Source organism: Haliotis asinina, chromosome 3 (genome assembly GCF_037392515.1).
Source record: "Haliotis asinina isolate JCU_RB_2024 chromosome 3, JCU_Hal_asi_v2, whole genome shotgun sequence".
NCBI lineage: Eukaryota > Metazoa > Mollusca > Gastropoda > Lepetellida > Haliotidae > Haliotis > Haliotis asinina.
Genome location: NC_090282.1, coordinates 51706804 through 51734586, shown reverse-complemented (window position 1 = coordinate 51734586; position 27783 = coordinate 51706804).

The window sequence follows — 27783 nt, the reverse complement described above, 5'->3', positions numbered from 1 at the left end:
CTGTAGGTCAATAGCTCTATTCTGTCGTAATAATTCTACAAGCTGTGGTTTTCTCATACGGGAATACCCGCCTAAACCCAAATCGTGTGCCTCGGCTTTCAGTTGTTTTACAGTGGGAGGTTTTGCTACGGGGGCATGTGATAACAATGCGGTTAACCCGGCTCTCCCCAGGTTTGAATAACCCGTGTGCCCAAGCTGTTTCGCTTGAGCTTTTAATTGTTTTACCGTAGGAGGGGCTTCTAAACCTAGTAATCTCAACAATGCTGACTTCCGCATTCTAGAATACCCGATAACACCTCTCTGTTTTGCGACCCTCTTGAGCTCGCTTACAGTAGACATCGTGTTTACACCTAAGAGAACTAATGTCTAATTGGTTCACAGTAACCTTATTAAAAAATATTTCAATCCAGAAGAGGCCAAACTCGGGCAGCCGGGTCCAATTCTAGTAATTCTGTCAAATCGTCCCACGTACCTGGTAAAATATATAGTGTGGCTGTTTCAATCCAGCACTCGCCTTGGTTATAGTATTCACTTAGACTTGAAAAACGTTCTATATGGTATTGAGTCGCGATATCCCGCTCCCATTCGAAGGGGTGAGTATACTTAAAACCCTCTTTAATCCATACCACGTCCAATATTATCTTAAATCTGAAGCTTCCCCATAAAGCCAGTTCATATTTGAATATGTTTTTAATCACACTTTCCGCAGACATAGCTATACGTAGGTGTGTATAATCTCTAATTGGTTCACAGTAAGGGGAGGTAACTCTTAAGTGGCTATCTTGAGCAGTCGCCTACGTTCTTTTATGTAGCCTTTTTTATTCTCGTATATGAGTTGATGTCTGACTACGTTCGCTCCGTGAGCTTTACATAAACAGTAGTGCCCTTTAACCCCGATACCACACACAGAACACGTGTAGTTAGGACTTCCCATATGGAAACAACAGAACCCCTGATTCCTGCATTTCCTACCACAGGCCTCGGTCTTCCCCATAAGTATATATTCGCATCGGTATGGAGCGGGTCTCATGTTTACTTATATAGGTATTTTAGTTTAATTGCTTAGCAACCAACGCAGTAGCTGCTATACCCAACACTATGAAGCCCAGTTCACGATTCATTTGTCCCTTGGATGGTGTGTAGTACTGAGCGAGTGTGGGTTTATTGAGCGGTTCCAATTGTTTACCAGTTAGTAGATAGTATTCTTTCATTGCTTCATCGACATCGTAGAATGTTTTAATGGCATGGTTTTCACGCTTGAGTTGTTCGTTAATAAAATCGATCCTCTGGAGGCGTTTTTTAACGTACTCGTCCTGTGCTCTTTGTAATTTCTCAGTAGCGAGATCGTGTCGCTTCCTTTCTTCCTGTATTTCAGCCGCGTGATCATCTCGTAGTTTCGAGAAGAGGAAATTACTCCCGGAAAATGCCAGGGCATTCACTAACGCCCCACCGACCATCATAGCTATCGTGGCCATCCCTATATTTATTTCATTATATTATCAGGTATTATTCCTTGTTTTACTAGGATGTCTTTTGTGGCCATCGCCATACCAAGGTTCATTATGAGCATACCCATATCCTGCAGGTTGAAATCTAGCTTGATAGTTGGTTGTTTAAGCACCATTTTAGTCAACCGAGCGTACCCTACGGCTAGACTAGCGACCACTGTGGCGTGGTATGCGTCGTTGACGAACGTTTTCCCCTCAGACATTATGTATATGATATAAAATATTAAAATTATAACATGATATGCGGGTCGACGGTGGGGGTACCCCCCACAGTGGGGGTTACCACCTCAGGTACCACCTCACGGTGAGGGTTTCCCTCACGTGTATATAACCACGAGATAGCCAAGGCAGCAGTTACACCTACAGCCAACAACAGTCGGGTTGGGTTGGTCACTTTATGTTGGTTACACCACCGTTTTTTACCGGCAGCTACTCTCTTAGGATTCTTCTGTCTGGTTACTGTTGAAGTGGTCTCCACCGTCACCTCGGGACTCACTGTTGGGGGTGGGGTCTCCTCCACTGGGGTCTCCTCCTGTGCAGCATCCATCTATACTATTATTATTATTCTTTCTCTCAAATTGGCAATGTTTTGCCGTGATAATCGCCGCCGTCACTGGAGCCAACAACATACCATATTTGTGGTACAGCCCGCAGCTGATAGAGCTCACGGCGTGTTCGATAAAAGGGTCTTTCTCGAGGTCCTCCCACAGGTAAAGTCGGCGCTCTGGTGGAATGGGAAGGAAATGTGACACAATACCGGTGTATATCTGGGTCATAGCCGATCCTATTGTCTTTGTCATTTCTGCTCCGAGCCGGGACTCGTATCTAGCGTACAGCTTATCGATTTCTTCGGCTGACATTTTGTTAATTTTATCCGGAGTGTAGTCTCCAAAGTAATGTTTGGCTTTGCCGCCAACAGCCAACGCCACCAGTTTCTCTCGCTTGTCATCAGTGGGGCCTGCGGGCGACAATTGTTCGAGCAATTCCTCACACTCCATCTTATAATATAACAAGTAAGATTTAGTTTTAACTATATAATACCCGATGCAGGCAAAACACAGAAAAATGAATGTTAAGTTGCACACGACAAATACTTCAAATATCATAGCTTTGCTTAGCTTTGCTTAGCTTTGCTTAGCTTTTGCTTAGCTTTGCTTAGCATACTATATATGCTACTGGTTGGTCGGTCTTTAGAACGAGCTTAGCGTGTTTAGTTTCAGCGAGCTGTTTCTTCACCCGTTCCCGTTCTAATTTACTCATCACATCGTTCTCTCTCAAACACTCCTCAAACGAATCCCTGTCCTTGCAGTGAAATAAGGCCACCCATCGCGTCTGCTCCCTGAGGTCTTTCAACACCGAGTTGAACTTCTGCGTTAGCACCCAGACGCTGTGATTTGCATGCCGGCCAGAGAAGGCCAGGTACGATAGCATGTCTCTCTTTTTTGTTATCTCGCGATTAGCGCTGCAGTCGTCCAGTATAAACAGCGTCGGTTCCCCTTTAAATTTCTCGTGAAGAGCTTTCAACCAGTCCTGCAGGCGTGTTCCAGGGTCGATTTTGTGTACGTCAGGGTCCGTCATTACCCAAGGTCGCGCGTACGTTTTATTCATGCCCAGAGTAGGGCACATGATAACGATGTTATCGAACACATCCTTGTAGTAACCCTCCAACATATCCAACACGAAAACGGTCTTCCCACAGCCAGTCTGCCCGCACACTATGGCGCAGTGTGGGTCAGTGGGTAGTTGTGGGTACCCCTGGGGGGTGTGGGGGTCTTGTTTATTGTTGGGGGGTGTGGGGGGGTACCCCCCATCAGTAGATGGCTTGCACGAATCTCCCATTGTCTATATTAAGTTGCGCGTCCATAATAACGTACAGATATAATTTCAACTTACCAGCGGTTTGAGCCTTCTTAGTAATCTGGATGGTTATCCCTTCGCTGCCGTTATCTATACGGCGCCCGCTACCGTGCAGTTTATCATCATCCGTGGATCGCATGTCCAACCATAGGGCGTACTTGGTGGTCAGGTATTCACCGATCTGCACGGAGCTTAGGTCCAGGTCCTTTATTATGTAATCCCCCACTGGTAGCTTTTTTATCTCATCCCACTGCTGGTGTGGTCTCATACCATGACTGAACAGCTGGTTGGGCACGCCCTCGATGGTCACTTCCACCTTTTCAATCTCGGGGTTGAAAAACTTCTCGCTGTCCCTCTGGAATGGCTCGTAATCCTCCACGGGGACGACCAGGATACCTTTCATCGATCTCGCCGGCACGTTCAGGTTGATATTCCACACAGTGTCGCTCTTATCTCGCACGACTGATCTATGTCTCAGTACGCGATCGTATAGGATAGCCATCTTCCCAGAGTACTGACTTCGAACCTGCCTAGCCAGCTCCGGGCTAGTGACCATGTCGAACTCCAGAGAGATGTTGTCTATGGCATAACTGGCCTCATCACCGTTCGGCGTACGCACTACTTTGCTATAGTCGTTAAACGTGAGCTCGTATTCGAGCCTATCACCCAGCGCGGCCTGGTAAAACGGCGCGTGCCCCGTGAGCAACTCGAAGTCGAGCGGCACGCAGAATCGATTCCCGTATGCTAGAGCGATGGCCTTTTCACCGGCCGATAGCTTGTCTTGTTGGTCTTGCGTGAAGACATACCCTATGCGCGCCCGGGTTGATTTGCTGATGCCCTGGTACACATCATTGACTCGTTCTCCATTGCTTTTCCAGAGATCCTTGTAGCAGTGAAACACGTCGCTGTCGTCGATGCTCAGCACCTCGTTACCGCTGATCTTGACGGTCGTTTTCTTGATGATAGCTCGACCCACGTTCCGCACTAGCTCGCGTTTGTCGTTGTCGGAGGTCAACGTGATATTGAACGCCAGTCGAACAGTGCCTGGTACAATGAGGTCATTCTCACCAAGGTTTGGAAATCTAACCAGCAGAGTTTGATTCTGGTCTATCTTGCTGGGATTGTTGGTGATGGTCACCGACTGGCGCACGGCTCTGGCTCCTAATGGCTCTCTCAATTTTCTGAAAGGATCTAATTTTCTACCGTACATTGTTATATAAAAGAAATATATTTTTAATACTAATGGATGAAGACATACCTATGGATGATATGTGGGACGATAGTGCCCAGGCATTCGATGATGACCAGGAGACCTCATTCTCGCAAAGTGACGAGCTCCTTAAGGGCGCCGTCGACGATTATTACAACGCAGTTGAAAATAAATCCAAACTCAAACCGTTGGGAAGGAACTATTCCGATTTTACCCTCAGCAATGGCACGCTGCGTTTGAAGTCTCACCCGAAGATCGATCTCATGAATAAACGCACTAGAGAACCGCTTGCTTTATCAACATTGGCCGGTAAACATGGAAGTCAGTTGGTCCAAGATGAACTAGGCTTCACAAATTACGGTGGCGCGCGACCTAAGCAGTATCCTCCGAAGTTAGTTCAAGGTCTGGAAAGTATCAGGGACGCCATATCAGGTCAAAACATGACTTATGATATTAAAAAGGTGTTGGCCGACTACGAGAACAAACCATTCCCGGGGCTCGAATTTACCATTCGGGAACTGCGGGGGTTGGATCTGACGATGCAAACCATTCGCGGACATCTCGCGAAAAGCACGGCCAAAATAAGTGAGTTAGACAACAACATCGCCTATGAAAAGAAAAAACTCGGTGAAACTGATAACGAGGCTCTGAAAGCCCACATCGAGAAACAAATACGTAATTTGGAAGAGGAAAGGCAGACCTGGTTGGAGACAGCATCCTCCTTCAAAGAAAAGCTTCGATCCCAGGTCAACCGTATACGGGAAACCATCAATCAAGTCCTCTACCGAGACACCACGTTAGCAGACAGGATTCGGATATTGTTCCGGGAGCAAGGGATCACCATCGCCAGCATTCTGACTGCATTGGGTTTCATTATATCAACCCTGGTGGTGTCACTGACAGGGGGAACCCCTGTGGGCCCTGCCGGCGGGGGAACTCCCAGTGGTGGTGTTAAAGACTGGATTAAAAAACTCGGGGAAGGCCTAGCTAAACTGGCTGGTAAAGCCGCCGAAGCCCTTCCCGGCATCCTGGGTAGCATCGTCTCGTGGTTGTTGAGCGCTCTGTCTAAAACTGCCATGTGGCTCAGTCAAAACCTGTGGGCAGCCATCGTCGCCGTGGCGGGTCTGGTGTACGTAGCGGCTAAGAAATCTTTAACCAAATAAGTCCCAAAGTTACCCCACCAACCACTAGGGCCGTTTTATTATCAATATGCTGCTGTACCCCCACATGCATATGGGGGTGTGTGGGGGGCACATGAACTTTAGGCTCCGGGGGTGGCGCCACTATACCCTTTTCACGTGGTTGGGTGTGTGGGATATGTGGGGTGTTAATATCGGGGTTGATACCCAACTTTTGATCCTTCGTGGCTATGACTATTTCGTTGTTATAACCCACCACTTTTTTTATTCTCAGTTGCATATCACTCGGAGACATGTACAGCCCCACGCCGAACACGTAGTTGACTTTCGATCTGGCGTATTCTAACACGTTTTGGTAGCGTTCGATGGCCCGCGGGAGATCAACTGGAGAATTAATAGCATCCTCAACGTTGGCAACGAACTGTTTCTGAGCGTCGTAAGCAGTTCCCTTACCGATGATGTTGGAACGCGTTTGCGACTGCGCACCCAACAGCGACCACACGTACGTTCGAATCGAGTCGTTCAAGCGTATTGTACCAGCACGAGTGAATCCTTTCGATGTGTCCAGCATGAACATTTTCCACCCGTCTGCGGTTGACTGCTCCACTTTCTGGACTGTGAAAGCAACACCACCTTTAAAGTTCATACGATCATCCCTCCATTCATTACTCGACAAAGCAAAGTCCGGGCGTAGTTTACCTTGTTTCAGTACAAGATCACTGAGTTCTTTCACTGATCGCACGCCATCAGAAGGAATACCCAACCCGTGGTTCGGCCCCGGCAAACGCCAATCCGTCTTCGGGTTTATTTCGAATTCATTACAAATACGTTCGTAGGCCCGTCTATCGTATGGGTTGTTTGTTGCGTCCCACGCTTTGTCCTGTGGGAGGGGGGCACTGATCTCTTTAAGGATACGTCTGACCTGGTAGTACACGTGGAACTTGAACACAGACTGACTCAGCGGTCCACGCTGAGAGTCGGCCAATGCCACACCACACCCCGTTGTAGCGCACCACACAGCAAAGTTGAATTGATTCTGCCAGAACTGCATAGGGTTGTTGAACCACGCGTGGACTGCCTCAATGTTAGTCACCATAAGCTTATACTTATCGAACACATCTAAAAGCTGGGCATTGAAATACAACTCAGGAGCAACCACGATCTTCATGGGGGAGAAATCTACATCCAGTTTAGGGTAAAACACACCAGGGGAATACATTTTAAAACTATTATATAATGAGTATATATACTCTAACATGTACATAACACTTCCAGGAATAACGAGCGGTGAGGCCGTTCAGCTGACGCACGCGATCGATAACACGTCAGGTCAACTCGAAGTCGCACTCTGCGATATCACCTACCTACCGCAATGGACTAACATTAATATCAGCAACAATAAGCTGTTCGTCAGTGGAACTCGCAGCCAGATAACTGACGGCTACTACAGCGTGTGCTCTCTAAACGATGAGGTCTTCAAACCCCTGGGAGCCGAACTCAAGATGAACGACTCAAACGGTACAGTGGTGTTAATCAACAATGGAATAAACCCTTTGAGGCTCGGCCGACCATTAGCAAGGATGCTCGGTATGTCTCCTGACGAGATAAAACCAACAACAACCGTCACAGGTACGAAGTTACCCGACCTAGTACCGTACCGAGAGCTGTACATTCATCTCGGTCAGGTGAGCACAACGTATAACATTCAAGGAGGCCACCCTTCCACTATATTGAGAGCAGTGCCGGTGAAAACTGAGAAATTCAACGACGGTAGAACCGAGTCGTTTTCACCACAGCAGTATAAGAGATTAACCCAGGGCAACATACCTGAGCTGACAATATCGGTGTTAGATATAAATCATAATCCTGTAAATATAGGATACCTCAGCTTAACACTTCATGTAACATGACCAGCGCACAAGGACCCGGAGTGAAAAAATGCGTCAATATCGGGATCTCCGACCTCGGAGACACGCGCGGTTTCGACGCTCCCGGAGTAGATGGTAAATCGTACGCCTTGCAACTGAAAAACAACATTTACAAACGCGTTGAAATCCCCTCCGGTGGAACCCTAAGTGATATGATAGATACCACAAGAGCAACAGTCAACACTAAGTACGCCCTTGTCAACACCGGTAATAATAATTGGGTAATATACCCATCGTTCGGTGGTAAACTGTTCGACTTAGACGATGTTGAGAGCACTACCGTCGTCAAAAACAAACCATATATGCTCGTCTTCACTGAAGATGACAAGTGGGTGTTGTTACCCGATAAAGACGACTGGTTGATCAATATTAGACTCGTCTCCCCTTACGTGTTCACAGATAACAAAGACAACCACCTAAACAAAGTCGTGAACAATGGAACCCTGCTCGTGGCTTACGTCCCAACTCAAAGACGTAGCGTAGTCGTCAGCCCAGCCAACACTGCGGTAGCCCACATGCTATCGAGTAAACCGGCCGTACAAAACGTGAAATTGCAGTTGGTGTCTGAATTCGAAGGCGTGACCAAGGTACTAGATAATATAACGATAAACGGAACACTGATCATCAAAGTATACCTAGGGGAATCATCGGGGAATAATATCGAGATCGTGAAGGGGATCAAACTCGGGTGGGGTAAACAACATCAGTTTCAAATTTGTAATGTTTACGTGCTGGAGGGTGTCGGCCCCAAGACCAGTCTGCAGGGGGTCAACGTGATCGTGGAAAACAAGATATCACTAATAAATATCTTCCTGCCTGACAACATACACTTCATGGGTATGAAGTTAACCCCTGAAATATTATCAGAAACCCAGTTGGAAATTATATCGTAATAGTATAATAATGACCAGTCATCATCCCAACACTACGCTTAACGACCTAGGAGACACGGAGGGATTCGATCAGCCTGGTGAGGAAGATGAATTATACATCCTGCACTTCAAAGACAACGTGTACAAACGGGTGCCGTTATCAGATTTTAAAGAACCCAAATGGCTGATCAACTTAACACCAGCCTCACCTTATATCACAATAGGTGAAAATGGGGTGATCTCTAAGATTAAGAACAACGGTAGTTGGGTCGGGGATTTCATTCCGGAGAGGTCATTAATCATGATAACTACTGGTCCCGGAAAAAATAGGTTAAGGACTATAGTAAAAAATAAATTACCATTTCGCAATAATCATTATAACGTATATCTTGATATATCCTCCCCTTTCACACTCATCATAGAAGTCTTCTTTTTCTATTTAGGTAATGAAAACACCTCAAAAGTACACAAAATTTTACCCGGGGTGTCAATACACTGGTTTGATGAACACACAAGCCAATATTGTCGTATTGTTATACAACAGGATACCCACGGGGCCCCTATAAACCGCTTAATAAGCCTCAGTGGGGTTTTTATTACAACAGAAAAGTCTATTAGCCTCTCACCTATTACCCTGATTGATGGTCTAGATCTTGTAGGCTTAAAATATATTAATAGACAATTAACTGAAACCCAATTAAAATATCTTTCAAAATATATATTATAGGATGGGTCTGTACCCAGTCGTAGAGGAAGTAACGAAGACGTTGGAAACCGTAGATGGGTTCCGCTTGAGGCAGTTATGTGATGTGAAACGCCAACTAGAACAAGACCGTGACACGCGGAAAGCTCTATGTAAAAAGTACAATAGAGCTTTCAATATCGTGGACGGGGCTGACACTACCCTTATGGCAACCAGCATGGGACTAGGGGCGGCAGGCGTTGGGTTGTTAACCACCATCGTGGCTGCACCTATAGTGTTAGGTATTGAAATAACGGCTGGGGTGACAGGGTTGGTAGGGTTGGCGCTTAAGTTAGTATCACGCAGACTTAATCGTAAGGCATTGAAACATGACGAGATCAGGGTTCTGGCCGAAGCAAAGCTGAACACAGTGAGTGAGCGAATTTCCACGGCACTCTCTGACAGTAAGATCTCAGAAGAGGAGTTTCGTTCAATCCTATCTGAACTCACAAAATATAACGGAATGAAACAAGATATTCGGTCCAAGTCTCGTAAGTCTGCTATCAGCGAGGACGAGAAAAAAAAGTACATAGCACAGGGAATACAAAAAGCCCAGCAAGCCTTTATTATGAACACCAAAGAGATCGTAGGCGGTTCACATTAAACTGTTTCATTGATATAAACATAACATAGGGGGCGATAGCCGTAAGCGAGCCACCGATCCTATATGGTCAGTCAAAACTTACAACATAGATAAAGTGGATATGAAAGCCGACGAACCTAACTTATACTACTTGAGGGATGGGCCGGGTAGGGGATTTGTAAGAGAAGAATTATTGATCGTACCGTACGGCACAGTGTTACCTCCTACCAAGGCACAGTAATTACCGCCAACTTTTTTGTAGTAGGGGTAATAGTAGCAAGAGCTAATGACCCAACCAAAGCCTTATTTAGTAAATAAGGCTTTGTAGAGACATTTCTTGAAAGTGAGCCAGAACCCCCATTCCCTATACTACTCCCTATTTCGATTTCCCATATCTGAATGATGTGTGAAGCATCTATTTGTAGTTACTCGCCGTGATATGGCTAGTACATTGCTGAACGCGGTGTAAAAAGTAAAATCATGCAGTCATAACCTGTGTGAGAAGCATAAATTATGTAAAGTGTTCTTTGCCTTTTTAAGTAGAACCGTTGCTTACGCATGCAACTGTTCCTTTCAAACAATCTTTTGAATAAACCATAACATGCAATGCATCCTGGCACCCGTGGCGAGCCACCTCCTCGTGGTGGGTGCTGGGTAACGCCAAGAGCTCGCCGACATCCCCGTAGTGGACCCGGGAGGATATTTGGTCCACCAACCCGTTTGCCGTGGGTTGCAGCCCTGTGTCGGCGGAGGAGGGGATCCTGGTGGTTGAGAGCAATAGGAGCTTGCAACCGTGTTCCTGTTGCTCAATACACCACTTTGGCCCTGACTTCGCCTAGACGGGTGGTCGAATAGGCCCGGTTCGACCAATCGGCTGGTCATGCCAAGCCCTGTGCATGGGGCATTATTATATTTATCAATGCACATATATCATTTGGAATCGTTGTAAATTTGGACTTGACTATATAATCTAAAACATTTTGAATTTGAAGTATGTTGTTCTGTAATTTGCCTAGAGTCCTATGCCAGAAGGCGGTGGCTCATGGGCCAATCTGGTAGAATTATTAATCTCTTAATTCTTCTGCTGGAGTATATCATCCGGGTATCCTTGGTGCTGCAAGCTGGAGGCCCGCTTGCTTTAGCATTGTCCTTGTGATACTCCATGGTGGGTGGGGAGCTCGGATGATGAATCATATGACACCAATCATGGCTTATGAAATACCCCCTTAAAAAAACCAAACGTCCACTTGAAATTGATCCCGTTGATACTTCTCATAGACCGTCTCTATCGATTGAGTATTGGCCACGTTTCCTCGTTATTGAGACTCCGGACAAGACACCATTGAAGTTGAACCCTTTCGCAGTATCTAAGGGCATTCAAGGTATTGCTGGGGATGTCAAGAACATTAGACGCTTGCGTTCGGGTGCATTACTAATAGAGTGTGGCAAGAAACAGCAGACAACCAATCTGATGAACATTGAATCTTTTGTGGGCATTCCGGTCACGGTCTCTGCTCACAAGACCTTGAACACAAGTAAAGGTATCGTCAGAGATCGTGATCGGTTGTTTGCTGACATGTCCGAGCTTGATATAGCATGCGAAATGAAGGATCAAGGTGTGCTGTATGTGAAGCGCTTTTCCACCCGAAAAAACAATGAAACAATCCAAACAAATACCTATCTGTTTTCTTTTTCATTGCCAAATGCTCCCAAATCAGTAAAGGCGGGTTACTGCAATATCCAAGTTGAAACCTACATCCCCAACCCGCTCAGGTGTTTTAAATGTCAGAAATATGGACACGGTGTATCTACCTGCACATTGTCTGTTGTGTGTGCTCACTGTGGTGAGAAGACACACACAACAGAAGATTGTGACAGTGACTTTAAAAAATGCACTAACTGCTCTGGCGACCATTCATCTTCGTCAAAACAGTGTCCAATATGGAAAGAGCAAATGGCGATTAACAAAATAAAGTTCACCCAAAATATCTCTTTTTCTGAGGCAAAGAAACTGGTGAAGAGATCTGACCTTCTAGAAAGTTATGCTACAATAGCAAAATCATCATCTGAATCCAACTCTAAAATAACAAAATCATCCACAGGATGCCAAACTACCTTGACTTGGGTCAGTTCCGACTCCCCACAGGTTTTATACCCTGCTATATCATCCCAGACTGAGGAATCACTTCCTACTACATCAAAGTCCTCTGATCATAAGTCATCTTCACAGTCACGCTCTGAGTCTCATTCAACAGCTGATAGACAACAAATTGTTAAAACTAAACCCAAACCTAAGTCTGATGCTTCAAAGCAACAAAGTGGCAGAGCTCCTAAGGGGTCACAAAATAAAATTCAATTGTTTAATAAATATGGGTCTCTTGAAGATATGGACGTTTCTGAAAACGTCCATTCTAGGGCACATAGCTTGTCGCCCTCCAAAAGAGTGCGGGGTAGATCCCCAAAAAATCCCCCCAAAAGATAGTTTATTCCAATAATATTGTACAATGGAACTGCAGAGGTTTGAGGACTAATTTACATGAATTACAGCTATTAGTCCAAGATTTCACACCTTCAGCGTTATGTCTCCAAGAGACATATTTAAAACAAACAGATGCATTTGACCTTCGCCATTTTAATGCATATCATTCTTTTTCACCTCCGGGTGATAGAGCCACTGGCGGGTCATCCGTTCTAGTCAGACAAAACGTTATTCAAAGCCCTGTATCACTTAATACTAATATGCAGGCTGTTGCTGTGAGAATTACTTTACATGTAGCGTTTACGCTATGCTCGCTGTATATTTCGCCGTCTTCGACGTTTGCCAAAACTGATCTGCAAGCTCTCTATGACCAACTCCCGAAGCCCTGTATTATAATGGGAGATTTAAATGGGCACAACCCTCTCTGGGGTAGTGTAAATATAAACGCTAAAGGTAAGTTGTTGGAGGACTTCTGTTCTGACAACGATTTATGTATTTATAATGATGGCTCCAATACGTGTTTACACCCTGGGACAGGGACCTATTCTGCTCTTGACCTGTCACTCACAAATTCAGAACTACTTAATGAATTCGAATGGTCAGTCCATGATGACCTCTGTGGAAGTGACCATTTTCCTACTATATTAAAAGCTGTAACTCCATCCGATGTTCCTCCATCATCAAGACGGAATTTTAAAGAGGCTAACTGGACTTTATATGAAACACTGTGTGCTGAAAAGCTTAAACCTGAACGTTTTACTGACGTTCCTGATGCTATTAAATGTTTTTTCTGATGAATTGAACTCCATAGCTGATGAGTGTATACCAAAGTCCTCTGCAGTTCCACACATAAGAAAACCATGGTTCAACGATGAATGCAAACAAGCTAGGAAGGCAAGGAAAAAAGCAGAACATTATTTCCGTCGCCATCCTATGGTGCATAATTTGAATAAATATAAAATTTTAAATGCTAAAGCACGGCGTACTTTTAAACAGAACAAACGCCAATCTTGGCAAAATTATATATCTAAAATAAATTCTCGGACACCCATGTCCAAGGTATGGAATATGGTCCAGAAAATTAAAGGTAAAGGTACTAAATCTACTGTCAATCATCTTAAACATGGAGATCAAGTACTTACCGATAAATCAGATATCGCAAATAAACTGGGTGAAACCCTTGCTAAACACTCTTCCTCTTCTAATTATTTACCTAAATTCCAGCAGTATCAAAAACAACAAGAAAAGAAAACTATTAATTTCAACTCAGATAATGGGGAAGATTATAATGAAACTTTTTCTATTCATGAGCTCCATACTGCTCTTGATCAAGCTCATGATACTGCTACAGGAGCTGATAACATACATTATCAACTCCTGAAGCACTTACCAGAATCCTGCCTAGAAACTCTCCTAAATATTTTTGATGATATTTGGACATCGGGTAACTTTCCTTCATCATGGCGTGACGCCATAGTAGTACCCATACCTAAACCTGGACGTGATCATACCGATCCATCCAATTATCGTCCGATTTCGTTAACTAGCTGTGTTTGCAAGACCATGGAACGCATGATAAATAATCGACTTGTTTGGTACTTGGAAACAAATAACCTTATAACTGATATACAGTGTGGTTTCCGTAAAAACAGAAGTACTGTCGATCACTTAGTGCGACTGGAATCATTTGTTAAAAATGCACTGATTAATAATCAACATGCTTTACAAGCTAAACGAAACGGAATCTAAACTTGATCTCGTCAGGACGTTCCCCCAACAGGGGGGAACTCGCAAGCTCTATCCTGTATTTGAGAACCGCAACAGGGTGAGTAACGATGTTGATGCAGATGGCGAGTCTACGGACACGTTATAACGGGGAGGCCAAGGCAAGACATATAGGCGTACTGATGATCAGAACGTGAATTGTGTAATTTGGAATGTTGAAGGCCTTAAGAAACAACTGAATAACAGTGACTTTATTTCTTTCATTAACAAGTATGATTGTGTATCCTTGGTTGAAACGTGGTGCTCTGATGGTGACAATTTTAATTTACCTGGCTATACCCAATTCAGTAGCACCCGAGATAAGTCTTCAGGGGCAATCAGAAACTCTGGAGGAATCCTAGTGCTTATTAGGAACACATTGGCTAAGTATATATCATAAGTAGTATAGGGAATGACAGTCCGAAAACACTTTTCAAAAACCCCTCTAAAAAGCCTCATTTACTAAATGAGGCTTTGGTGGGACTATTAGCTCTTGCTATTATTGCCCCTACTACAAAGCCACGCCATCACGTTTACCGTGACTTGGCAGGCGGTAACACTGTGCCGTACGGTACGATCAATAATTCTTCTCTTACAAACCCCCTACCCGGCCCACCCCTCAAGTAGTACAAGTTAGGTTCGTCGGCTTTCATATCCACTTTATCTATGTTGTAAGTTTTGACTGACCATATAGGATCGGTGGCTCGCTTACGGCTATCACCCTCGTGTTCCCCCGGCTGGTACAGATACCTCACTTTGGCGCCCTATGTCACGTTTATATCGATGAAACAGTTTAACGTGAACCGCCTACGATCTCTTTGGTGTTCATAATAAAGGCTTGCTGGGCTTTTTGTATTCCCTGTTCTATGTACTTTTTTTTCTCGTCCTCGCTGATAGCAGACTTACGAGACTTGGATCGAATATCTTGTTTCATTTCGTTATATTTTTTGAGTTCAGATAGGATTGAACGAAACTCCTCTTCTGAGATTTTACTGTCAGAGAGTGCCGTGGAAATACGCTCACTAACTGTGTTCAGCTTTGCTTCGGCCAGAACCCTGATCTCGTCGTGTTTCAATGCCTTACGATGCAGTCTGCGTGATACCAACTTAAGCGTCAACCCTAACACCCCCGCTATCCCAGCTGTTATTTCAAAACCTAGAACTATAGGTGCAGCCACGATGGTGGTTAACAACACAACTCCTGCCGCCCCTAGTCCCATGCTGGTTGTCATAAGGGTAGTGTCAGCCCCGTCCACGATATTGAAAGCTCTATTGTACTTCTTACATAGAGCTTTCCGCGTGTCACGGTCTTGTTCTAGTTGGCGTTTCACATCACATAACTGCCTCAAGCGGAACCCATCTACAGTTTCCAATGTCTTCGCTACTTCCTCTACGACTGGGTACAGACCCATCCTATAATATATATTTTGAAAGATATTTTAATTGGGTTTCAGTTAATACTCTATTAATGTATTTGAAGTCTACAAGGTGTAGATTACCCAGGGTAATAGGTGAGAGGTAAATAAAATTTCCTGTTGTAATAGAAACCCCACGGAGGCTTATTAAGTGGTTTATAGTACCCCCGTGGGTATCCCACTGTATAACAATACGGCAATATTGGTCTAGGTGTTCGTCCAACCATTGTATTGACACCCCGGGTAAAATTTGGTGTACTAGTGGGGTGTTTTTATAAAAGAAGACTTCTATGATGAGTGTGCAAGGGGATGATATGCTAGGAAGATATTCGCTAAATGTTAATTTAGAGGGTGGATAAGCACCTAACCCTTTTTTTTTGTGACCAACATGTGGTAAGTGTACTAATTCCCTCTCCGGAATGAAATCCCCGACCCAGATGCCGTTGTTCCTAATCTTAGAGATTAATTTATATTTATCTCCTTCTATTGTGATATAAGGTGAGGCGAGTGTTAAGTTGATCAGCCATTTGGGTTCTTTAAAATCTGATAACGGCACCCGTTTGTACACGTTGTCTTTGAAGTGCAGGATGTATAATTCATCTTCCTCACCAGGCTGATCGAATCCCTCCGTATCTCCCAGGTCGTTAAGCGTAGTGTTGGGATGATGACTGGTCATTATTATACTATTACGATATAATTTCCAACTGGTTTTCTGATAATAATTCAGGGGTTAACTTTATACCCATGAAGTGTATGTTGTCAGGCAGGAAGATATTGATTAGTGATATCTTGTTTTCTACGATCACGTTGACCCCCTGCAGACTGGTCTTGGAGTCGACACCCACCCGCACGTAAACGTTGCAAACTTGAAACTGGTGTCGTTTCACCCACCCGAGTTTGATCCCCTTCACGATCTCGACATCATTCCCCGATGGTTCCCCTAGGTAGACTTTGATGAACAGTGTTGAGTTTGCCGGTAGACTCTCTAGTATCTTAACCACGCCTTCGAATTCAGACACCAACTGCAATTTCACGTTTTGCATGGCCGGTTTACTCGATAGCATGTGGGCTGCTATAGTGTTGACTGGGCTGACGACTATGCTACGTCTCTGAGTTGGGACGTAAGCCACGAGCAGGGTTCCATTGTTCACGACTTTGTTTAGGTGGTTGTCTTTGTTATCCGTGAACACGTAAGGGGAGACGAGTCTAATATTGAGAAACCATTTGTTATCGGGTAACAACACCCACTTGTCATCTTCGGTGAAGACGAGCATATATGGTTTGTTTTTGACGACGGTAGTGCTCTCAACATCGTCTAAGTCGAACAGTTTACCTCCGAATGATGGGTATATTCTCCAGTTGTCATCACCGGTGTTGACGAGGGCGTACTTAGTGTTGGCTGTTGCCCCTGTGGTATCTATCATATCACTTAGGGCTCCACCGGAGGGGATTTCAATGCGTTTGTAAATGTTGTTTTTTAGTTGCAAGGCGTATGATTTACCATCTACTCCGGGAGCGTCGAAACCGCGCGTGTCTCCGAGGTCGGAGATCCCGATATTGACGCATTTTTTCACTCCGGGTCCTTGTGCGCTGGTCATTTTACGTGAAGCGTTAAGCTGAGGTATCCTATATTTACAGGATTATGATTTATATCTAACACCGATATTGTCAGCTCAGGTATGTTGCCCTGGGTTAATCTCTTATACTGCCGTGGTGAAAACGACTCGGTTCTACCGTCGTTGAATTTCTCAGTTTTCACCGGCACTGCTCTCAGTATAGTGGAAGGGTGGCCTCCTTGAATGTTATACGTTGTGCTCACCTGACCGAGATGAATGTATAGCTCTCGGTACGGTACTAGTTCGGGTAACTTCGTGCCTGTGACGGTTGTTGTTGGTTTTATCTCGTCAGGAGACATACCGAGTATCCTCGCTAATGGTCGGCCGAGCCTCAAGGAGGTTCTTCCGTTGTTGATTAACACCACTGTGCCGTTTGAGTCGTTCATCTTGAGTTCGGCTCCCAGGGGTTTGAAGACCTCGTCGTTTAGCGAGCACACGCTGTAGTAGCCGTCAGTTATTTGACTGCGAGTTCCACTGACGAACAGCTTATTGTTGCTGATATTAATGTTAGTCCATTGCGGTAGGTAGGTGATATCGCAGAGTGCGACTTCGAGTTGACCTGACGTGTTATCGATCGCGTGCGTCAGCTGAACGGCCTCACCGCTAGTTATTCCTGGAAGTGTTATGTACATATTATAATATATGAATTATAAATTATAATATGGATTTAGCACACTTGAAAATCGTGGTGAATGCAGATGGTACGGGGTTTAAAACAACCTTTATTGATATCTTTGAAAAGTATGTCGTGTCCGTTAATAACGCGCAGGCGGTGGTAAACTGGAATCAAAACCCAATGCAGTTTTGGCAGAACCAACTCAACTTTGCTGTGTGGTGTGTGACAACAGGGTCGGGTGTGACACCAGACTACGGTATAGACGAACTGAGTAAGGCGGTTGTTTTGTTTCATATTTATTATCAAACGAGACGAATATTGAAGGAAATAAGTGCTCCTCTTCCCCAAGATAAAGCGTGGAGTATGACGAATAACCCCTATGATAGACGCGCTTATGAACGTATTTGTGGGGAGTTTGAGATTCCAACGAATAAAGACTTTCGCCTTCCTGGTGTGAACCATGGTCTCGGTATAGTTCTCGTGTACTTCTACAGGTCCGGAACATATTATGCCGGTTCTAAAGATGGTTCATACAACCCAAACCGTCATACATTTACAGGCCCCACAACGAATGAAAAGATCCATGTCAGCTGTATAAAGCAAACCAGTCCTGATGCAGCCACAGCCTGGACTAAAATGATCTCAAAAACATCGAAAGGATTCACTCGTGCTGGTACAATACGCTTGAACGACTCGATTCGAACGTACGTGTGGGCGGTGTTGGGTGCGCAGTCGATGACGCGTTCTAACATCCTCGGTAAGGGAACTGCTTACGACGCTCAGACACAATTCGTTTCCAACGTTGAGGATGCTATCAATTCTCCAGTTGATCTCCCGCGGGCCATCGAACGCTACCAAAACGTGTTAGAATACGCCAGATCGAAAGTCAATTACGTGTTCGGCGTGGGGTTGTACATGGCTCCGAGTGATATGCAACTGAGAATAAAAAAAGTGGTGGGTTATAACAACGAAATAGTCATAGCCACGAAGGATCAAAAGTTGGGTATCAACCCCGATATTAACACCCCCTATATCCCACACACCCAACCACGTGAAAAGGGTATAGTGGCGCCACCTCCGGAGCCTAAAATTCATGTGGAGGTACCCCCTGAGGGTGTGGGGGTTTCCACCACCTATCAACAGCATATTGATAATAAAACAGCCTTAGTGATTGGTGGGGTAACTTTGGGATTTATTTGGTTAAAGATTTCTTAGCCGCTACGTACACCAGACCCGCCACGGCGACGATGGCTGCCCACAGGTTTTGACTGAGCCACATGGCAGTTTTAGACAGAGCGCTCAACAACCACGAGACGATGCTACCCAGGATGCCGGGAAGGGCTTCGGCGGCTTTACCAGCCAGTTTAGCTAGGCCTTCCCCGAGTTTTTTAATCCAGTCTTTAACACCACCACCGCCTGGAGTTCCCCCGCCGCCGGCAGGCCCCACAGGGGCACCCCCCACCAGTGACACCACCAGGGTTGATATGATTAAACCCAATGCAGTCAGAATGCTGGCGATGGTGATCCCTTGCTCCCGGAACAATATCCGAATCCTGTTGGCTAAAGTTGTATCTTCGTTCAGTATTCTATCGATTGTTTCCCGAATACGGCTGATCTGGGATCGAAGATGTTCACGATTCGAGGAAGCGGCTTCCAATCGTGTACGTCTCTCGTCTTCTAAATCACGTATTCGTTCATTGATACGATTCTTCATATCATCGTCGTCAGTTTCGGTGAGTTTGGTTTTTTCCCTAGCGATGTGCTCGTCGATTTCGTTCAGTTTCCCCATGTTGTTCACGAGTTCTCCACGCACGCGTTTCACGGCTTCGTCTAAGCCGTACAGTTCCCTTACCGGAAAGTCAAACCCCGGTAACGGTTTGTCCCAGTAGGTGCTCAACAGTTTTTCTATGCTGTCCGAGGCTTCTGTAGCACGCTCTGGCGTCATTTCATCTGTAGTGGTGAGGTGGGATCTGGTAGCTTGCAGATCTTCTTTAACAGTCTTAGGTATTGCACCACCGTAATCAGGCATGTTTAGATGTTCATGGATAAATTCGCCACCACCATTGCGGCTGGCTAGAGTTGACAAGGCCAGTGGTTTTTTATTGATCTTGTTAAAGAGGTTGACCTCTGGGGCAGACTTAAGACGTAGAACACCCTTTTTATCAATAAAAAAATTATTGTAGTCTCGACCTTTTGGTTCAACGTAGTTTTTATCGCTTTTTAATCCTTCATAATAATCATTTACCGTTGTTTCTAAAAGTTGTTGGCTCAATGGCAAACTAGTAAATGAGGTCTCCTGCTCATCATCGTATACCTGGGCACTAGCGCCCCGCATATCATCCATAGGTATGTCTTCATCCATTAGTATTTAAATATATTTTATTTATATATAACAATGTACGGTAGAAAATTAGATCCTTTCAGAAAATTGAGAGAGCCATTAGGTGCCAGAGCCGTGCGACAGTCGGTGACCATCACCAACAATCCCAGCAAGATAGACCAGAACCAAACTCTGCTGGTTAGATTTCCAAACCTTGGTGAGAATGACCTCATTGTACCAGGCACTGTTCGACTGGCGTTCAATATCACGTTGACCTCCGACAACGACAAACGCGAGCTAGTGCGGAACGTGGGTCGAGCTATCATCAAGAAAACGACCGTCAAGATCAGCGGTAACGAGGTACTGAGCATCGACGACAGCGACGTGTTTCACTGCTACAAGGATCTCTGGAAAAGCGAGAGAGAACGAGTCAATGATGTGTACCAGGGTATCAGCAAATCAACCCGGGCGCGCATAGGATACGTCTTCACGACAGACCAGCAAGACAAGCTATCGGACGGTGAAAAGGCCATCGCTCTAGCATACGGGAATCGATTCTGCGTGCCGCTCGACTTCGAGTTGCTCACGGGACACGCGCCGTTTTACCAGGCCGCGCTGGGTGATAGGCTTGAATACGAGCTCACGTTTAACGACTATAGCAAAGTAGTGCGTACGCCGAACGGTGATGAGGCTAGTTATGCCATAGACAACATCTCTCTGGAGTTCGACATGGTCACTAGCCCGGAGCTGGCCAGGCAGGTTCGAAACCAGTACTCTGGGAAGATGGCTATCCTGTACGATCGCGTACTGAGGCATAGATCAGTCGTGCGAGATAAGAGCGACACTGTGTGGAATATCAACCTGAACGTGCCGGCGCGATCGATGAAAGGTATCCTGGTCGTCCCCGTGGAGGATTACGATCCATTCCGGAGGGACAGCGAGAAGTTTTTCAACCCCGAGATTGAAAAGGTGGAAGTTACCATCGAGGGCGTGCCCAACCAGCTGTTCAGTCATGGTATGAGGCCACACCAGCAGTGGGATGAGATAAAAAAGCTACCAGTGGGGGATTATATAACAAAGGACCTGGACCTCGGCTCCGTGCAGATCGGTGAATACCTGACCACCAAGTACGCCCTATGGTTGGACATGCGATCCACGGATGATGATAAACTGCACGGTAGCGGGCGTCGTATAGATAACGGCAGCGAAGGGATAACCATCCAGATTAATAAGAAGGCCCAAACCGCTGGTAAGTTGAAATTATATCTGTACGTAATTATGGACGCGCAACTTAATATAGACAATGGGAGATTCGTGCAAGCCATCTATTGAGGGGGGGACACCCCCCCACACCCCCCGAGGGTACCCACCACTACCCACTGACCCACACTGCGCTATCATATGCGGGCAGACTGGCTGTGGTAAGACCGTTTTCGTATTGGATATGTTGGAGGGTTACTACAAGGATGTGTTCGATAACATCGTTATCATGTGCCCTACTCTGAGCATGAATAAAACGTACGCGCGACCTTGGGTGATGACAGACCCGGACGTACACAAAATCGACCCTGGAACACGCCTGCAGGACTGGTTGAAAGCTCTTCACGAGAAATTTAAAGGGGAACCGACGCTGTTTATACTGGACGACTGCAGCGCTAATCGCGAGATAACAAAAAAGAGAGACATGCTATCGTACCTGGCCTTCTCCGGCCGTCATGCAAATCACAGCGTCTGGGTGCTAACGCAGAAGTTCAACTCGGTGTTGAAAGACCTCAGGGAGCAGACGCGATGGGTGGCCTTATTTCACTGCAAGGATAGGGATTCGTTCGAGGAGTGTTTGAGAGAGAACGATGTGATGAGTAAATTAGAACGGGAACGGGTGAAGAAACAGCTCGCTGAAACTAAACACGCTAAGCTCGTACTAAAAACCGACCAACCCGTGGCTTATATAGTATGCTAAGCAAAGCTAAGTAAAAGCTAAGCAAAGCTAAGCAAAGCTAAGCAAAAGCTATGATATTTGAAGTATTTGTCGTGTGCAACTTAACTTTCATTTCTCTGTGTTTTGTTTGTATCGGGTATTATATAGTTAAAACTAAATCTTACTTGTTATATTATAAGATGGAGTGTGAGGAATTGCTCGAACAATTGTCTGTGGAGGGTTCCCCAACTGGGGATTCCCCCAAGCGAGAGAAACTGGTGGCGTTGGCTGTTGGCGGCAAAGCCAAACATTACTTTGGAGACTACACTCCAGATAAAATTAACAAAATGTCAGCCGAAGAAATCGATAAGCTGTACGCTAGATACGAGGCCCGGCTCGGAGCAGAAATGACAAAGACAATAGGATCGGCTATGACCCAGATATACACCGGTATTGTGTCACATTTCCTTCCCATTCCACCAGAGCGCCGACTTTACCTGTGGGAGGACCTAGATAAAGACCCTTTTATCGAACACGCCGTGAGCTCTATCAGCTGCGGGCTGTACCACAAATATGGTATGTTGTTGGCTCCAGTGACGGCGGCGATTATCACGGCAAAACATTGCCAATTTGAGAGAAAGAATAATAATAATAGTATAGATGGATGCTGCACAGGAAACCCCAGTGGATTCACAGGAACCAGTGACGGTGGAGACCCCAGTGGAGGTACCTCCAACAGTAACCAGACAGAAGAATCCTAAGAGAGTAGCTGCCGGTAAAAAACGGTGGTGTAACCAACATAAAGTGACCAACCCAACCCGACTGTTGTTGGCTGTAGGCGTAACTGCTGCCGTGGTTATAACATGGTTATACGTGGGGGATACCCCCACACCCCCTGCCGGTGAGGTAACCTCCAACAGTGGTGGTATGGGGGATACCCCCATGGTTGACCCGCATATCATGTTATAATTTAAAATATTTTATATCATATACATAATGTCTGAGGGGAAAACGTTCGTCAACGACGCATACCACGCCACAGTGGTAGCTAGTCTAGCAGTAGGGTACGCTCGGTTAACTAAAATGGTGCTTAAACAACCAACTATCAAGCTAGATTTCAACCTGCAGGATATGGGTATGCTCATAATGAACCTTGGTATGGCGATGGCCACAAAAGACATCCTAGTAAAACAAGGAATAATACCTGATAATATAATGAAATAAATATAGGGATGGCCACGATAGCTATGATGGTTGGTGGGGCGTTAGTGAATGCCCTGGCATTTTCCGGGAGTAATTTCCTCTTCTCGAAACTACGAGATGATCACGCGGCTGAAATACAGGAAGAAAGGAAGCGACACGATCTCGCTACTGAGAAATTACAAAGAGCACAGGCTGAGTACGCTAAAAAACGCCTCCAGAGGCTCGATTTCATTAACGAACAACTCCAGCGTGAAAACCATGCCGTTCAAACATTCAACGATGTCGATGAAGCAATGAAAGAATACTACCTACTAACTGGTAAACGATTGGAAGCGCTCAATGAACCCACACTCGCTCAGTACTACACACCATCCAAGGGACAAATGAATCGTGAACTGGGCTTCATAGTGTTGGGTATAGCAGCTACTGCGTTGGTTGCTAAGCAATTAAACTAAAATACCTATATAAGTAAACATGAGACCCGCTCCATACCGATGCGAATATATACTTATGGGGAAGACCGAGGCCTGTGGTAGGAAATGCAGGAATCAGGGGTTCTGTTGTTTCCATATGGGAAGTCCTAACTACACGTGTTCTGTGTGTGGTATCGGGGTTAAAGGGCACTACTGTTTATGTAAAGCTCACGGAGCGAACGTAGTCAGACATCAACTCATATACGAGAATAAAAAAGACTACATAAAAGAACGTAGGCGACTGCTCAAGATAAAATCCAATTAGAGATTGGTTCTCTTAGGTGTAAACATGTCTACTGTACATTCTTGAATATGGAAGCCTATCTTACGGTAAAACAATTAAAAGCTATAGCAAAACAGCTTGGATGCCGGCGTTATTCAAACCTGGGGAGAGCCGGGTTAATCGAATTGTTATCAAATAACCAAACACTGATCGATGCCTACATAGATTCACACAAGCTGTTGGAAGACTTACGAGAATTGTGGCCAACAAACCGAGTTTGGTTAATAAGTGATTACAAGAAATAAAATATTTTTTATCAAGAGTGGAGGAGTTACCTCCCCTTACTGTGAACCAATTAGACATTAGTTCTCTTAGGTGTAAACACAATGACTACTGTGCGCGAGCTCAAGAGGGTCGCAAAACAGAGAGGTGTTATCGGGTATTCTAGAATGCGGAAGCCAGCATTGTTGAGATTACTAGGTTTAGAAGTCCCTCCTACGGTAAAACAGTTAAAAACTCAAGCGAAACAGCTTGGATACACGGGTTATTCAAAATTGGGGAAAGCCGGGTTAACCGCATTGTTATCACATACCCCAGTAGCACGTCCAACTGTAAAACAACTGAAAGCCGAGGCACACGATTTGGGTTTAGGCGGGTATTCTCGTATGAGAAAACCACAGCTTGTAGAATTATTACGACAGAATAGAGCTATTGACCTACAGTTTGTGCGCACTGAGCACGCCGTAGGCAATTATTTGAGAGGTTGGCGCATGCACATTGATAGAAACATAGACATTACAGATATTAAGCCTCTGATAGCTGATAAGGTCAACCAGGAACTAAATAATCTAGGAAGTATCAAGTTTCAGATCACAGTGAAAATGTCACTCGATAAGCAGGTTGGGAGTACCACTGAGTATGTTCAACCTTACTTCCGAGGTAAACAAGAGGTCGTCACACATGCAGAGACCATTGACACATCAATCGATAATAGTTTTCAGCAGATACGAGAATACCTAGAACGCTACACACACATGGGGTCCGGGTGGGTTGTAGATAAAATCGATAACGTCTATCTAGACATAGCTAAATACGTGCCGTTCAGAGGTGGGTCATACCTAGACTTGCCTCCCTACTATAAGAACAAACAAGCCATAGTAAACATTAAGAATAGAGGAAACGATTGCCTGAGGTTATCTCTCAGGTCAGCCATATTTCCAGCTGCCACTAATCCGAACAGGCCTTCTAATTATCCACAGGATGATGGGCTCAACTGGGATGGTATAGATGAACCCACCCCAATATCCCAGATCACTAAAGTAGAAAAACAGAATAATCTGGCTATAAATGTTTTTGGTCACGAAGGTAATACAACAATAATACACAGGGTCAGCCCGGTGAAGGATTGTCAAGTTATTAATTTATTCATGATTCAAAAAGGTGAAAAGTATCACTACACGTGGATAAAACATCTCAGCCGGTTGTTACACGACCAGTCGAAACACGATGGGGAAAAACACTTTTGTGTACGATGCCTACACTGTTTCAGTCGGGCTGATTTATTAGAATCCCACCTGGAGGATTGCCAAGGTGTTGGGCAGACGGCCATACGAGTCGACATGCCTAAGGAAGGTGAAAATATCTTAAAATTCGACAATCACAAGAATCAAATATCTGTGCCTTATATCATATACGCCGACTTCGAAGCCTTGGTGGTAGGGGAATCATCCCCCACACCCCCTAGTGGTGGGAGTTTCACCCACAAGACACAAGAGCATATAGCCTGCGGTTTTGGATACATCGTCGTCCGTTGTGACGGGGAAACGAAAGCTCCGGTAGTGTATAGGGGTCCTGACGCGGCTGAAAGGTTTCTAAAGTGTTTGCAGGAGGAAGAAAAAATTATTAGGAATGCATTGTATAAAATCGCTCCCATGCGTATGACCCGAGCCGACAGGCTAGCTCACGCTAGTAGCACTAAGTGTCACGTGTGTGACTCACCGCTTAACGGTGATTCGGTGAGAGATCACTGTCACATAACTGGTAAGTATAGAGGCGCCGCTCACAACGCGTGCAACCTCAAGCTTAAAATCAACCCTAAGACAATAAACATCCCCGTTGTCTTTCACAACTTGAGAGGGTACGACTCACACTTGATCATGCAGGCCATCGCGAAAATCGATGGTAATATATCGTGCATCCCCAACAACATGGAGAGATACATCTCCTTCAGCTTAAACGGACTTAGGTTCATTGACTCGTTTCAATTCCTCCTGTCGTCACTCGACAGTCTGGTCAAGGCTAACAATACCTTCCCTATCACCGATCGATACACAGACGCCGAGACTAGACACCTGCTCATGAGGAAGGGTGTGTACCCCTATGAGTACATGGATAGTTGGACCAAGTTCACCGAGACCAGACTACCCCCTATCGACTGCTTTTATAGCAAGCTGAATGAGGCGTCCGTCTCACGAGATGATTACTCGCACGCGACTAACGTATGGAATAAACTGGGTTGTAAGAACCTGGGTGATTATCACGACCTGTACTTGAGGACAGATGTACTGCTGTTAGCCGACGTGTTCGAGACGTTTCGGCGGACATGTTTCAAGCAGTATAAACTCGACCCCGCATGGTATTACACCAGCCCAGGTCTGTCGTGGGACGCCTTGCTTAAAAAGACCGGAGTTAATTTAGAATTGCTCACAGATTACGACATGCACCTATTTATTGAGAAAGGCTTGCGAGGTGGGATTTCCATGGCATCCAAACGATACGCTAAAGCAAATAATCAATACGTGAAAGGTTACGATCCTAACAAACCAACCAATCACATTCTCTACCTCGACGCAAATAACCTGTACGGCTGGGCCATGAGCCAGTATCTACCTACAGGGGGATTCGAATGGGTACCCCACGTTGATGTTATGAGCATTGCACCAGATTCGAACAAAGGTTATATCCTCGAGGTTGATTTAGAGTATCCCAAGGCATTACACGCATCGCACAACAGCTATCCCCTTGCACCCGAACGTATGAGGGTTAACCCAGACTGGATGTCTGAGTACCAACATAACTTGTCAGGTGGTCGTGTGACAGACGTTGAAAAACTCGTGCCTAACTTAATGAATAAGACCAAGTACATCGTTCACTATCGCAACCTACAGCTGTACCTGTCGTTGGGTATGAGGCTGGCCAAAATACACAGGGTGCTCATGTTTGACCAGAGCCCATGGATGGAGCCCTACATCAGAATGAACACAGACCTACGAAAAAAAGCCACCAGTGATTTCGAGAAAAATCTCTACAAGCTCATGAACAACTCGGTGTTTGGTAAGACTATGGAGAACCTGAGGAAACGCGTGACCGTGAAGCTGGTTAGATCTAGTGAGGAAGACAAGCTCAGGAAATTGATAGCCAGTCCGGCATTCAACCGTAGCAAGATATTCACAGACGACCTGGCTGCCCTACACATGAAGAAAAGCCACATAAAATTCAACCGACCTGTTTACGTGGGGATGAGCATCCTCGATTTATCCAAACACCTGATGTACGACTTTTACTACAACGAGCTCAAGAAACAATACGGCGACAGGTGCGAAGTGCTGTACACTGACACTGATTCCCTGCTGATGGAGATTCGAACCGAGGACGTGTACGAGGACATGAAAAAACACATCGATTTATACGACACCAGCGACTACCCTAAGACCCATGCCATGCACAGTACGGTAAATAAAAAGGTCCTAGGTAAGATGAAGGACGAGTGTGCTGGCACGCCTATAGCCGAGTACATAGGTTTGAGGCCTAAGATGTACTCCATACTGAAAGCCGACAATAGCGAGATCCGGAAGGCTAAGGGGGTTAAGAAGTATGTGGTGAAACAACACATCAAACACGTCAGATTCAAGGAAGCCC